The sequence below is a fragment of the Manacus vitellinus genome, unplaced genomic scaffold, assembly GCF_001715985.3.
Source record: "Manacus vitellinus isolate BGI_N305 unplaced genomic scaffold, ASM171598v3 scaffold_59_pilon, whole genome shotgun sequence".
Lineage (NCBI taxonomy): Eukaryota > Metazoa > Chordata > Aves > Passeriformes > Pipridae > Manacus > Manacus vitellinus.
Window position 1 is genome coordinate 2,669,520 of NW_021940681.1, and position 13,852 is coordinate 2,683,371.

Here is a 13,852-nt window from a genome sequence, read left to right on the forward strand (position 1 = left end):
TGCCGCGCCGCCTCGCTATTGGCAACGGGGCGCGGGGGCGACTGTGCCGCCGCCGCCGCCCGGACAATGTGCGTGCGGGGGAGCGGGAGGGGAGCGGAGCGGGAGCGCCCCCCCGGCGGCCGCGGCTACACGCCCAGCCCGCGCCCCGCCCGCCCGCCGCTCGGCGCCCGCCCGCCCGCCCCGGATTGGCGCCCCGCCGGCCTCCCGCCCTCCGGGTGGGCCGCAGCTGCCCGTCAATTCACCCGCCCGCCACCGCCCGCCGCGCCGCGCGCGCGGCGGTCCCTGGGCGGTTGGCGGCGGCGAAGGGGGGCGGTGCTGCCGCGCCCCGCGGGTGAACCCCCGGCCGGTGCACCCCCCGCCGCCCCCGGGCCCCGGAGCCTCCAGGACCGCGGCGTCCCGCCCCGCGAGGACGCGTCCTGCGTCTCCCCGCCCCCGGTGGCCCCTCCGGGGAGCTCCCTGCAAGCCGAGTCAGGGGAAGGCCTGGCGGCCGCCCGCGCCCCGCGGGGCTACCCGGGGCTGCGCTGCCTTTGTCGGCGCCCCACGGGGGCGTTCTGGAGAGGAAGACCGGAGACCCCTGAGAGGTAGCGTTGATTGCCGGTCACGGCCCCCGGCTGAATACCCGCTGGGCTAAACTCGGCTCACAGGGTGCTCCTATCTGGCCCCTGGAAATGCCTAGAAAAATAGGTGGCTCCAAATTATTCCAGAGCAAGTTGGAGAGGCCGCAAAAGAAAATACACCTGAATTGGCTCTGTGTAAGACAGCTGGGGTCCAATTAGGCTTAGCAGCAGAGATAGGCACTGCCTGAGCAGAATTACTGGAGTTACAGACGAAGGTCCGAGCGTGGCAGAAGGCTCCTGTCTGATCCTGTTTGGGTCCCTCAAGGAGCACTACTCAATCAGAGCTAGTAAATCTTGGTGGACTCAAGCTTCATGCCATGAATTTAGGTCTGTCAATGCAGTGTTTCCTGTCACGGTACACCAGATTTTCTACTATAAGGCAGCATGATTCCCCTATTACTTTGGAAACTGGACAGTAGATTGCACAGTCACCTTGTTATCCGGCAGCATGCAGAAGTGATCAAGCTTAAATGCAGAATATGATGCCAAACAAAGTATGCGGTACTGGAAAAGCACTGTTCTCTCTGACATAATGTTTCAAGCACACTTAAACAATTTATTGTTTCCATTACAAAAGTATCTAGTAATCTGAAAATGGATCTAAAACCTATTGTTCTAGATATTACGTTTGACACATAATAAAAGGAAAGCACATGCCCTGCAAAGCTTGTAGAGAGAGCAGATGAAACATGTTGTAGGGATACCCGTTGAGAGGGTTGTGCAGGTTTTCTCAGGTCTCATAAATGTGTTGCACCAGCACAAACAAACCTGCCGGAGCACTTTCTGAAAGCCAGCACACAAACAGACAGGTCCAAACAAAAACGCTGAAGCTTTAACCTACCTTAAACTCTTTCCCTGCTTCTAACAAGCCCTCCTGGTTCTGGATGACCTCTCGGTTCTCCACAGAGGCAAGGACCACAGCTCACAGAAACACAGCATCTCTCCTGACCAAGCCAAGGGCAGAAGCAGCAGCACACACAAAGGTGATGGGTTTCCTCACAGGCAGACACATGCACGCACGGTGCACCGCCTCTCCGTGCTACCTGTCTCGTCTTGTTTTAGCCGTTCCTAACGAGCAGGCAGGGTACTGGAGCATGCACAAATCTTGCTTTTTGAAGCACCCTGAAAGCAGGCTCATATTTTTCAGTACCTGGGTGGCCCAGAAGAACTTTTCAGGGAGCAAGAACCAAACAGATAGTAAAATAGGCACATTTGTGGGTGAACCTCAGTTTCATGCTTCTTGGGCTTCTCTGTGACCTACAAGAACCAAGAAACACCAGAAGATGGAACTGAAACTGCCTCTTACTTGCTCATTCTTCACTGCCAGATCACATCAGGATATAAGATACCTGAGGACTACTTGTTTGCAGACTGCTGGAAGCAGAGACATAATCACCTATTGGTGAGTCATAACCACACAATCGCATAGGGGTGATGATGCAAACCTCCAAAGGCACAGAGGGTGATATTAACTTAAAGGTGTCTTCTTCCTCTTTCTATTTTTTGATAAAAAAGCAAAATATTGGGACAAGATCCTCAGTTTTGGCAAAGCAGTGTAACTCCATTGCTTTTGTCAGAGCACAGATTTACATTTGCCGAGGTTATAGCCCATTCTGTATGTAAAATATGGTTCTGCATGAGCAGATTCTTTCTTCCTTTCTCTAAACTTGAGTTTAATTCTTGAAAAGTGTCCAGCTTGTCTGAAGCCTCTGGAAGACAGAACCCTCATTTTTAAACGTGGGATATGCAGTGCCACAGCAACAGCAGTGCAAATGCCACCGCAAGAAGTTAGTTCAGCCTACTAACACTACTCTGCTAACTCAACCCGTGTTGTGACTTCAGCTGGATTGGCAACAAACTCCTCCAGCTGCCCCACCAGGCAGCAGTGTTCTATGGTGAACCTCAAGGCAGGCAAAGAGAAATGTACAGCTCTCTAGAAATCTTGCAGTGCTCTTAACTGCTGTAAGTCTTGCTTGACAGGAGAGGAAGGCTAATCAAATACTGGGTCTACTGGCATGTGAAGCAATAAAAAGGAGAGGGAGAGTATCTTAGATACAGAAGGTCCTTACTGCCACAGTGAAACTGTGAAAACCAGATCTGCAGTGGGGTTGAAAAGCAGTTCCATCATTCCCCTGCCTTCAATTTTTCCTGATTGTCTTCCCCAAACTGCATGTAAATTGCAGGTGGGAGGCCAGAACTCATAGACATGCTTATCCCAGCGTGCCTTTTGTACCAACACTAAATTCAGTCTGTGAAGTATGTCACTCATTTTTGTAGGTGCTGTGACCCAAAAAATAACTTCTTGATATTGCACCCCCTCTCTAACTTCTGCAAGAGGGAAATCACAGACAAGGCATAAGGTTAGGAGTCCACTCTGTGACATACAGACTTATGCCAAAATCTTAGTAAGCAACTGAACTTGCTCATCAGCTACAGATCAAAGCTATCACTGACATATTTGAAATTATAGCCTTTTTTGGAGTGATTTCTAATAGAAACACTCAGACAATGGCCAACTTGAACTATTCTTTCTTTTTCCCTAAAAAAAACCCCTAAAAAGTTCTTGTGATCATCAAAATCAGTAATCTTCTAGCTTCAGTAACAGTAACAGTAATCTAGCTTCACAGGGATACATACTTGAATACCTACAGATATGCATCATATATTTTTTATATACTGAAGGGTATATCAGTTCTCAGCAGACACAGAGGGTAGATTAGTGATGTCAGTTGCTTTTGTTGTTCTTAATCTCCTGTTGCTTCACCATATTTACCAGTTCCCCCGACTTTTAATCATGCAGATTCTTTCTGGTGTGTTTTTTTTTTAACTCTCCCTAGTCCATTTTCCTGGATGCACAACTTTTTCTGTGTAACTGAAACTTTCTTGAAAAGTGTTTGCAAGGAAGACTCTATCATTGTGATCTCTTTAACAGTATCTCTGAGAGCGTACTGAGGAAAACAGAGACCCCTGGGAGTTTTGCTTTCCCATTGTACCATATTCTTCATGAGTTTTTAGTTTAGTCCTTCTGCAGATACATTAGACCCAAGAAACCTTCAAGTCCTTTTCTCATACTGGGTTGTTTTCCTTGCATATCTCTCCCTGAGCTTAGAGGATGAGTAGTGTCATAGCAAGAAGCAAACCAATATGCAATCAACTTTTAAAATTTGTATTTTTCTAGGGAACGCAAATTGTTTCCTTCTGGTATCTGACAGAGTAACCCAAGCAATTTGCCATGGCAAGCAGCTTATGAAACAGAAAAAAAATTATTATCACAAGGTGCTCTGCTGCTATAACAAGGAAAGAAGCTGACCTTATCCATTTTGTTCACTGCATCATCTAGGTAGCAGAATCTGTCAGTAGAAGTTTGTGTTAGATTCAGTGCAAGTGAGCTGTCTCGTGGGCCTATCTGATACTTGGATCAAAACTGAAGTGCAGTCAGAAGGAAAGAAAGAAGTGTTCAGAAGAATTGAAACAAGTCTGGATTCTCAGAAACACAAAGCCAAATCCATTTCCGCAGCAAGCTGATGCAACTCTGAAGATGCTGGGAAGGGATGAACCAACTCTGAAATTAATTTGGCTTGCATTCTCTGACAATCTCCATTCTTCCCTCCTCCTCCTTTCTTTATGTTTTTTAAGGTGGAACAAATCTCTGCAGATCTATGAGTATTTTGGAGTTACCTGGGACAGAGGATGGAATAGGCTTGCAAAGTCTGTGTTCAAACCCATGCTCTTTACAGGACTGCTCCTGGGAGGGGCAGTCTCATTGCTACACATTTTACTTGGGTTAGTGAGTGAATTTAGAAATGGTAAAGGGTATCAGCTTAGGGCAGAGAGGGGAAACACTCATATTACCACTGTGGGAGAAAATCAAACCTGAGTTTTGTTGGCTCAGAGGAGGACAATTTTGAAAACTCTTCTATGCACAAATAGTCACAGAATCCAGTGGAACTAGTGCTGGATTCCTGGGCTGAAGATTGACTCATTTGTAGATCCGAAGTGGGTCTCGGGTATACAGAAAATGTTTGCCTTGCTCCTGAGCTAGAAAAGATGTCTTCTGTGGGATAGTCTTGAAAAGTGAAGGAAAAACTGAAAGTTTCTTAATCCCTAGACTACTGATATGAACCACAAGTAACACAGCTCCAACTGTGTGATGGAATGAAGTGTATGCTCCCTGTTCTATTTTAAAAACACTCTCTCCCAGTTGAAGTTTATGCTGTTGATGTAGTATAGGGCTTGAGAAACAGTGGCCAGCCTTTTGAGCTGCCTGGGGGCTTAGCTGAATTCACACGTAAAATTATTCTGAGTCATGGACAATCCTCTTGTAGCTTCCTGGTGAGGTTGTAGAGAAAATACTGCTAGATTACAAGCCCCAACAATAGCATGACTTGGAAAGAAGCCTTTGAGAGAAACTCTTAATGTATCAGATAAATCTATGTGGACATGCAAAGCTAGAGCTCGCTCCTGACAATCAATTCTTATACTGTGAGTGACTGACTATAAAAAGACTATGGGGAAAATCTGAGTCTTCTGCAGCACAAAGAAACCATGAGACTATCAAATGAAAGTCATCTCAAAGAAACCATGCTAAACTGTTCAACACTATGATTTAACACAGTCCCCTAGAGACTGGAGAGTTTGCGGGCTAATCCTTACTGCAGGTTGTACCATAAGAGACAAGCCAGAAGACAGATCACAAGCGTGAAATTCTGCAAGTGTGTACCATCATTCCAAGGGCCTCGGACTCTTGGAGATACCTAAGACTTGGAAGCAGTAGTATAACTGAGAGACCACACAGAGGAAAAAAAAGACTAGTCAGTTCTCGTGTCAAAGGATTTTTTAAGACAGACACTGAACTGGAGAAATCTACTGGAGTAATCAATTAACAAAACAAAACAATTAATTAATCAACCCTCAATTAATCAATAAAATCTTCCTCTATATCATCTCCAAAAACACCCCATTGGTTCAGGTGACCCAAGCAGTGAGTGGGACCACTTTGGTTTTAATCGCCAAAATAATGGCATAAATATTGGATTAAATTCTACTAAGTAAGAGTGCTCAGGCTTCTTTCAACCAAACCATTTGAAATGTTGCAGTAGATTCTGGGTGAATAGAGCAAAATCATCAGTTTTGGAGGGATATCTGACCCAGGACAGGATCTTTCTTATGGATTCCTTTTTGAAATAAGCAAGGCAGGAACTTGCCAGGTGCCTGGCCTAAGTACCACCAAAGCTAGAGAGAGGAAAGATTCCTGTTGACTGAAATGAGTTCTACTAACAGTTAGATTTGATCAATTGTAAACTGAGAATAGAAACTTGCAGAGAGGAGATGCTCTGTAATCACAGAAGTGAAAGGCTTTGTACTCAGAGCTTGGAAGTGGAAGGAGGTCTATGTTCTGTAGTTTAAAAATACAGACAGCTGCTGATTCCTTTTTTTCTATAAAACCCACAACCCAAATACACACACAAAAAAAGACATAGTTCAAGGCTGGCCATTTCCCAGCCAACCTCCTTGTAGAGAGACCATAGGAATGACAACAATGGCTTTTCCCTAGCCATGATATGCAATAGTTGGTAACATGAGGCCCTCACCTGAGTGGGATGTTTGGACATCAGATTCTGCTGGAGGAGTGGTCAGGTGGGAGAGATGAGATACAGATTTGATCTCTGGGACTGTATTTACAAGCAATGTCTCTTTCTACAACTGCCTGTTGGTTTCAGTCTGACCTGAAGCACACTGCCCTCTGTAGTGTCTCATTTGTTCCTGTGGGTGTTTGCTTAAGCTCCCAGCAAATGTTCTCTTTGACATTTTGTGCCTTTTCAGGGAGTTATAGCTGATCACATGGTGAGTCTGGAGCCTGAGATGGCACTGATTCTTTCATGAAATACCCTCACCTGACCAAGAGTTGCCAGGGTTGGTGAGGTCCTGTGTCTCCTTCCACTCTCTGCTGAGCCTGCCATTGTAACTCAGCAAGGGTTATATAGGGTAGGAGGCCTGGTAATGAAGGAATATGTATGTTGGGAACCAAACTGATTTTCCTGGCAATGGTTTGCTGGCTTATGTAAAGGAACTTTTGTTAGCTGTCAGCTTGAATGGAACATCAATCATTCCCTTGGTGTGATCTTTAGATCACTGCACTCTGAGAGAGGGGTTTTGCCTTTGTCTTCAGACAGCAGTAACTCAGATCTTTGGAATTTGAAAGCCTTATTTGTTGTTAAGAATCCCTTGCGATATTTAATCTCCATGTGATTTCTTTTTCAAACTCTACAGAAAAGTTTGAACACTTTGCAACTTACATGCTATCAATTTTTTTATGGGACAGTTGGGATCACTTACCATGTTCTGGGTCATCTGTAACTTTTGCTGGCAGGAGCCAGATTTCCAAAGTGGAAACGGGATGAGTTGCTAAGGGATGTCTTGCGCCCTGTGTCATTTCTGCGTTCACTGATGCGCAACAGATTTATCTTGTAGTTCAAGGCCTCTCTGTACCAGATGAGTTTTTACTGACATCTCAGACTATCCCACATGTTCTCCTGGAGAAGACACTAAGATTATTCATAGTCTTTTCTTAAATAGTCTTCTTACTTCTTCATGAGCTAATGCTGATTTTCTTCCCCTCAGCATCAAAGAACAATTGCTAACTACATCTGTTTCTTGCAGAAATTTCAAAGCAGTGTTACGCAGCATGATTCAGGCATGCACACATGGTAGAAGCAGATAGAATTAAAGACATTTGTCTTTATCCAGTTAAACTACTGGTTCCTTTTCCTTTGATTGCTTTTTAATGTACTGGCTGCACACTGTCTCTGCCATGCAGTCCTCCGTCTCATCATCAAACTCATGCTGCTGAGCTTTTTCTTCTCTTCTATCAAGTCCTTCCCTAAATTCTGATTTTAATTCTGTGAGGAGCTGCCCTGCACCTTGGTTCCTACCTATGTGACCAAGTAAAGCTGATGCAAAGCAGTACTCACATAGAATGCAGCTACCTAGTTGAGTGGAGAGGAGGATGGAATGCAGCATTCCCAGCATCTCTCTGCTTCTTGGTGCTCTTGACACTCCAGCGTACACTCTACTCCTGTATACCTTAGTAAAGCCAGTTTATCTGTTCCCTTTCCATTACAGACATCTGTTTTCCTCTGTGGCAGCCTCTTCCTGATGCTTCTGGGGAGTGTTTTCAGCTCCTCCTTCGTCCCTTTCTGTGACTACCTCAAATACGCACTGCTGCAGTAACAAAGTCCATTGGTGACCTCAGCCTTCATGTTATTTATAGCAAAGGTAGACTCTCCTTCAGTACAGCTGCTTCAGTACAGCTCAGACAGTCATCAGAGCTAGAGCTTCTGAGTTACACAACTCCCCGTGAGCTTATGATGGTAGTGGTATTGCCACATCAAGTGAGATTCATGTGAGATATTGGAAGGTCTCCTTAGCAGTAAGGCTATGCTCTTGTGTCACTATCCGGTCTGGAATAGTGAGAGACCCCTAGTAAAAGTGAGAGCATAGTCCTCCCACACAAATGCCTTCAAGAGCAACATAGGGTTAGAAATTGTCCCTTCAGTCAGTGAGGTGACATAGTTGATCTCTCTAGAGTATTTCTACACCTATTTCACACAGATTCTCTTTTTGCTGGCAGCTACCCCCTTCCTTATTAAAGCACTTACCCACAATGAAGCCACAGCATCTTTTTTTTTTTTTTTTTTTTTGTGTGTGTGCAGTTTGGTCATCCCCTTTCTTCTGGTGCTTCTCCATCAGGGAAGGTGAAAGGCAGAAGAGGACCTGCAGTCACTTGCATTGTGAAGGACTGGTGTGGGCCACTGCATGTTTCAAGGTAACTTGTCAGGTGTTTGCAAGCTGAGCAGTGATGTGTCTACGTGTGTGTGTGTGTGTGTGTGTGTGTGTGTGTGTGTGTGTGTGTGTTCAAATCACTCAGATACTCTCTGAGGGCTTTCAGAAGTCAGACGTCCTGCAAGATTCCTAAGCTGAGATGCCCAAAGCAACATGTTGCAGATTTCTTCCCTGGCTTCAGACTCATGACTTTGCCTTTTCCACTTCCAGTCAGCGGACTTCAGTTGGGGAAATACTGAGGCTAACGTACCAAAACACTGATCCTAAATGCTACATGAATCCAAGTGATTGATGGAATTTCAGCCATTAACTGTAAAAACATGAGTAAGCTTATGTTAATCTACAGATGTTGTATTAGCACTGAGCGATTTCCCAGTCCTCATTAGCAATACGCTTTGATAGGGATAGAAGGTGTTAGCTATAGTTTCCCTTCAGTGAGCTGTTTAATCATTGGAGCTTACTGGCAGTGGGATTTGGGGGACTTACGTGATCACAAAGTGAATTAGGAGTAAAACAGTACCCTCTCTCTGTGTTCTCTGAAATAGTGCACTGGGGAGGGAATGGGTTCAGAGCTGCTCTGTTCCCCCATTTAAGCGGCACTGGTGTGCTCCAGTGAGGGCTAAGCAAGAAGCTATTGCCTCCTTAGTCGAGATCTTCCTGGTTTTCAGGAGCACGCTTAGACCAGCACTCCTGCAAAGATCAGCACATGCTGGTGAACTTGCTATAGCATGTTTAGCCACATATTCTTGTTGGCTTAGTAAGATCTGATCCAAAGCTTACTGCAGATACAGCAAAGATTCATGTACTTCTTCAGTGGTCTTTGGGCTACTCTGGGAGGCAAAAATACAACTGTGATAGATACATGGGTGAGTGAACTCTACATTACCATCACATTTCACTCTGAAGAGATGGCAAAAGAGGTTCTGCAGCCGAACCTTGTGCATCCCAGAGCAGTAAAAGCAACATGAATCCTACTTAATAAGTAATTTGAAAGCACTTTCTGGTTTGTGAATCATCTGCATCCCAGCCTTTCTGAGACTCTTGGGTAATGGGACGAGAACAGTGCAGCTTCTGTAGTCGTTTCTACCTGCTCACAGGGCTGCCAACCTGCTCTGGACCTAATTTTGAGCTGTTATTTTAAAAAGCTCTCTGCCACTAAGCAGTTCTCATCTAGAGATCTCAGACATGAAGTAATCCTCCCAGCTTTTCTAGAAAAAAGCCAACTACCATTAAACCTGTTTTACAGGTGGATAAGCTGTGCTTCAGTCTGCCTGAGATCACAAAACGTTATTTAGGGCCAAACTGCCTGGGCTGACACATTCCTGCAGCAAGGATGACCGCCTAGGAGGAATACTAACCTCCTTCATTAGAGGAAAAGAGTACCCAGGCAGAGGGAGGGCTGGCTGCACAGCCTCTGTTTATGTACATGCTTTGCACATGACTATGAAGCAAATAAACCTCACTGGCCGTGTGGCTTGAGTCCAGGTGTCCCCTGGATGGAGACGCAAGCTGAAACTGAAACGCCATGCTTGGCTCTTTGTGCTGAGCCATCCAGCAGGTGGGAATGTAAAGCTCCACCTGATTGCTTATGCCTGAGTCACCTCCTTTAGCATTTGTTATTTCCTAGTATGTTAGCATGCTGCCTGCTGGATAATAAATTACTTCATTCGCTGCAGTAGTGAGGACACGATTAAAAATTAACCCTGGGAAATGATCCTGCATATCTTTTTCAGTCAGAGCCAGACAAGGGAGAATAGGAGAGGAATGCTGTTGAAATCTGATTTGCAGAAAAGGTGAGTGGTGAGCTTTTGGTAATGGGGATGGCTCAGGCTTTAGTTTAATCACTGCAGTTGTAGGCAATCGATGATCAAAATTCAGAGGGCTTAAGGCACTTGGTAAAGGTAAAAGCAGTACAAGTAGGCTCAGGCATATTGCAGAGGAGGTCAAAGAATGGGATTAATGGGGATTACTATTTTCTGTTTGCAGAAAAAAATTAATTCATCATATGGATGTTATTACCACATGTAATGAATGGAACAGGATCTGTAGATGAAAAACTCTTCAGTTTTGGTTTATGTGTTGCACCCTTTTCTCAGTATCACACTTAAAATCCACCCCCTATCTATAGCAGCATGCAGAGTTTATTTCCAGAAGTGAAGGGTTTGCATTAGATATCTGAGGAAATAGAACAACTGACAGACATATATTTCATTTTCTTGGCTTCTCTTGCCTCCAGCACCCACACAGTATCCATCAAATTGTCTCGAGTCAAACCCTCACAGGCTGCATTTGAAGCTTGGGCAAGGAGCCAGGCAGGCTTAGAGAGCAAAGACCTTTCTGTCCGCACGCACTTACCCCTGTCTGTTTGCTGCAGTCCAGAGCAGGGGAGCTCAGCTTTAGGCTCAACAAAAAATACCTCCTTACTCCCTTTGCATTGTTCTAAGAAAGGGATTTGATTTGAAGCCTGCAGACGCTCATATTAATGATCCCATTGTTGACACAAAAATTGCACCTTGTTCTCAGACATCATTCAGCTGGCTTTGGTACAGCAGCAAACAGCACGTCCCATCCCGAGCCCACAGTTCCTCAGGGATGTTCCAGGCCCCTGGGCTGCTCCATTCGTAGATGGTTGGTACCTATAGATAGTGTGGATGGTAACATAAGCTGTAATGCCAGGTGCAGTGACTATACAGGCAGATTTGCCCTCTGGCTGGCATGCTTTTTTCCAGAAGCATGTAATAGCTGTTGATTTCAGAAGCCATACTGTGATATGACAGCACCTATGAAAGAGCCAAGCTGAGGTCTGCATCTGCATGTTTGTACTGAGTCACCTGCCCATCTCCATGTGGCAGAGGTATTTTAAAATGTCAGGCTTAAGCAGATATTATGCTGCAGCAGAGAAGATATATAGTTCCTTCATAAACAGTTTTATGAAATTGCTAGATGAAAGGTACTCAGGTGTTACTGTGTTCAAGATGGAGACATTTCCTACTCTAAGATCTTTCCTTACCTGTGGCATTTCAGGGATCATAGTTGAAATATTCCTCAGCCTAATTCCTGCTTTTAATTTATGTTCTCTCCTTTCTCTCTCCATCCAGACAGAGCTTTGTCATTAGCCCTAGTACCTGGCTATCTTGATCAGCTATCAGAGCCCCCAAGTCTTCTGTCCATTCTGCTCCCTGGTCCTGTCTATTGCATTGATGAGGAGTGTGCCTTCAGAAGAAGCAGCCCTGGTTCCCATGTATCTGGGAGTTGGCCATGCACCATGCCACACAGCAGGAAGGCTTCCAGACTTAGCAGCAGGGTAGGGTGGTCACAGGGACCTGTGTTCCTCAGCAGTTGTTTGTCTAACATCTTGGTTAAAAGTTGGGCATATCAGAAAGTTGTGTTTAGAGTGCTAGGATACTCCTTGAACATATTTCCTAGATAGTATAAACAGTGAGGAAGCAATTCAAGCGTGCGATCACAAACAAGAAGGTACATGGTATGGTAGTGATGTGGGAACTGCCCTTGCTGGGATGTTGACTGTGGAACGAACAGGGTTTGTTCCGTGTCTCAAGATCTTGTACTCATCACATGCAGCAGTCAACAGTTTCACTGAACTCTTGCTACAGCCAAGCATGCTGCTGGAACAAGGATTGTATTTTAATGGTCACTGACCAGGCGTTATCACAACGGTTGTTGTCAACACAACACTGTTTTATAAGCATGGTCTTTGCAGAGGTTTTGAAAAGCCAAATAGCTTAGAGTTAGTTTGGCACCTCTTTGTAGGCTACATAGTAGATATAGTTTGAAATCCCTTCCTTGAACTTCAATAGGTTTGAGATCACGCCCATGGTTTGGTTATTTATTTATTTATTTCCCCACTCGCCCACCTGCACCCAGATCTCTGTATTTCACTCTCCAGGTTGCCAAGGGCTGTGTGTCTTGCTCCTGTGTTGTGAGGCAAGTATGTCAAGGAAGAAAGAAGTGACCTATGCAAACAGCTGTAGGCAGCTGTTTGCTGTTCAGTTCTCTAGAAAAGGAAGTTGTGAACTACACCTGAAAAATCTGCCTTCCACAAAACAGGAGTTAACCAGTAAACAGTGAATATATAGTTGAGTGCTAGATACTTATGTTTCCACTGACTTCTAAGGAGGATGAGAAGGAAATGTATTTTTAACACCAGCTTAACTTGTAACCTGATTTGTTACTGCAGGGAGTAATCAAATGATAACTTAGCTGCCTGTGTTTGGTACCCAAGATTACTGGGAATGGTCTTTAATGAATGTCCCTGTGTTAGCACATCCCCAGCATGGCATAGGGAGTGATCAGTGCAGGACAGAAGAGGGGAGGCTTGTGTGTATCCAAGGAAGACAGGTTCCGACAGTGGTGATGTGTCAGGAGTGGTCGTGGGGGAAACACATTTTGTCACATTGCTTGGTAGTATTTTAGACATAAGCATCTACATTGGCCTCTGCTACAAAATAGCAGGAGCCAAACACTGTGCAGAGTTGAGTCATTTTAATGCCAGTGCAATGGATGAACTTCTGCTCATCCCACCAAAGCAATATTTTTGAATTGATCAAGCCTCTGCAACCCATCATATTGGAAAAGCCCAGGTGCAAATCCAGCACTGGTTTTACCACCTTTATGTTTTCCAAAAGTTCAGATCCAAATTGAAACAGAGATTGTCAAAATCCATTTCCATTGCTAACAATGGTAGGCGAGTCTGGGAATGAAAGGTCTGCTCAGACTATAGGAAGTGGATGAAGGTGAGTCACAGTACTACAGGAGCATCATGACTCCTACAGATAACAGTAGTTTGTGGTCAAAGGAGGATTCCTATTCTGAATTTCTGTCTTCTGCTGAAGGGATTTGCTCAGCCAAATGCACACCATGCAGCTCTGGCACTAGGAGTTTCTATTAAGCCACTATGAGGGTTTACCCCAGGGTCTCTTCTAAGATGTTACAAGAAAAGAGGATACTAGGATGGAGTGCTGAGCCAAAGGTGCAAGCATACAGTGATATAGTGTGGGTTTTCATGGCCAAAGGGCTGGCCTACAAGCAGAGCTGGAGTCCCTGGTAGAAAACAACATGCCATGTTCGCTGCCATGTGCCATCACCAGCCAGTGGGGCTGCTGACAGATCCAGCCTTGAAAACAAACTGTCAAGCAAGGCATTTGAGGTAGGTGTGAGATTCGTGTGCCCTGGGATGTGTTTTATAGTTTTTAATACTTGTAAACACTACCTGAGCATCTGTCTGGGTCTCAGCCAGCATGCTGAGTTAGGTAATAAAGCTGAATTTTACTGAAACTTCTAGACAGTGCATAAAATGTATAGAAGTGTACCAATAATCCATCTCTTCTTATCACTAACCTAACTTAGCTGCTGGAATGTAAGTACATAGTCCT

The 13,852-nt window shown here is 44.9% G+C and overlaps 1 protein-coding gene across 5 annotated transcripts in view; it reads left to right on the forward strand.

Annotated features, from left to right (window-relative positions):
- The first annotated feature begins 563 nt into the window (after window positions 1-563).
- LRRC56 (leucine rich repeat containing 56) overlaps window positions 564-13,852 on the forward strand; it is a 79,988-nt gene continuing 66,699 nt past the window's right edge. For 2 of the 5 annotated variants that reach the window (XM_018082036.2, XM_018082035.2), the window contains exons 1-3: window positions 1,945-2,019; window positions 8,330-8,442; window positions 10,193-10,252. The gene's annotated coding sequence lies outside the window, so the exon portion shown is untranslated. Of the gene's footprint in view, window positions 582-1,944; window positions 2,020-8,329; window positions 8,443-10,192; window positions 10,253-13,852 lie in introns of those variants that run through there. The other 3 variants (XM_018082038.2, XM_018082037.2, XM_029963330.1) reach the window with 2 other exon arrangements.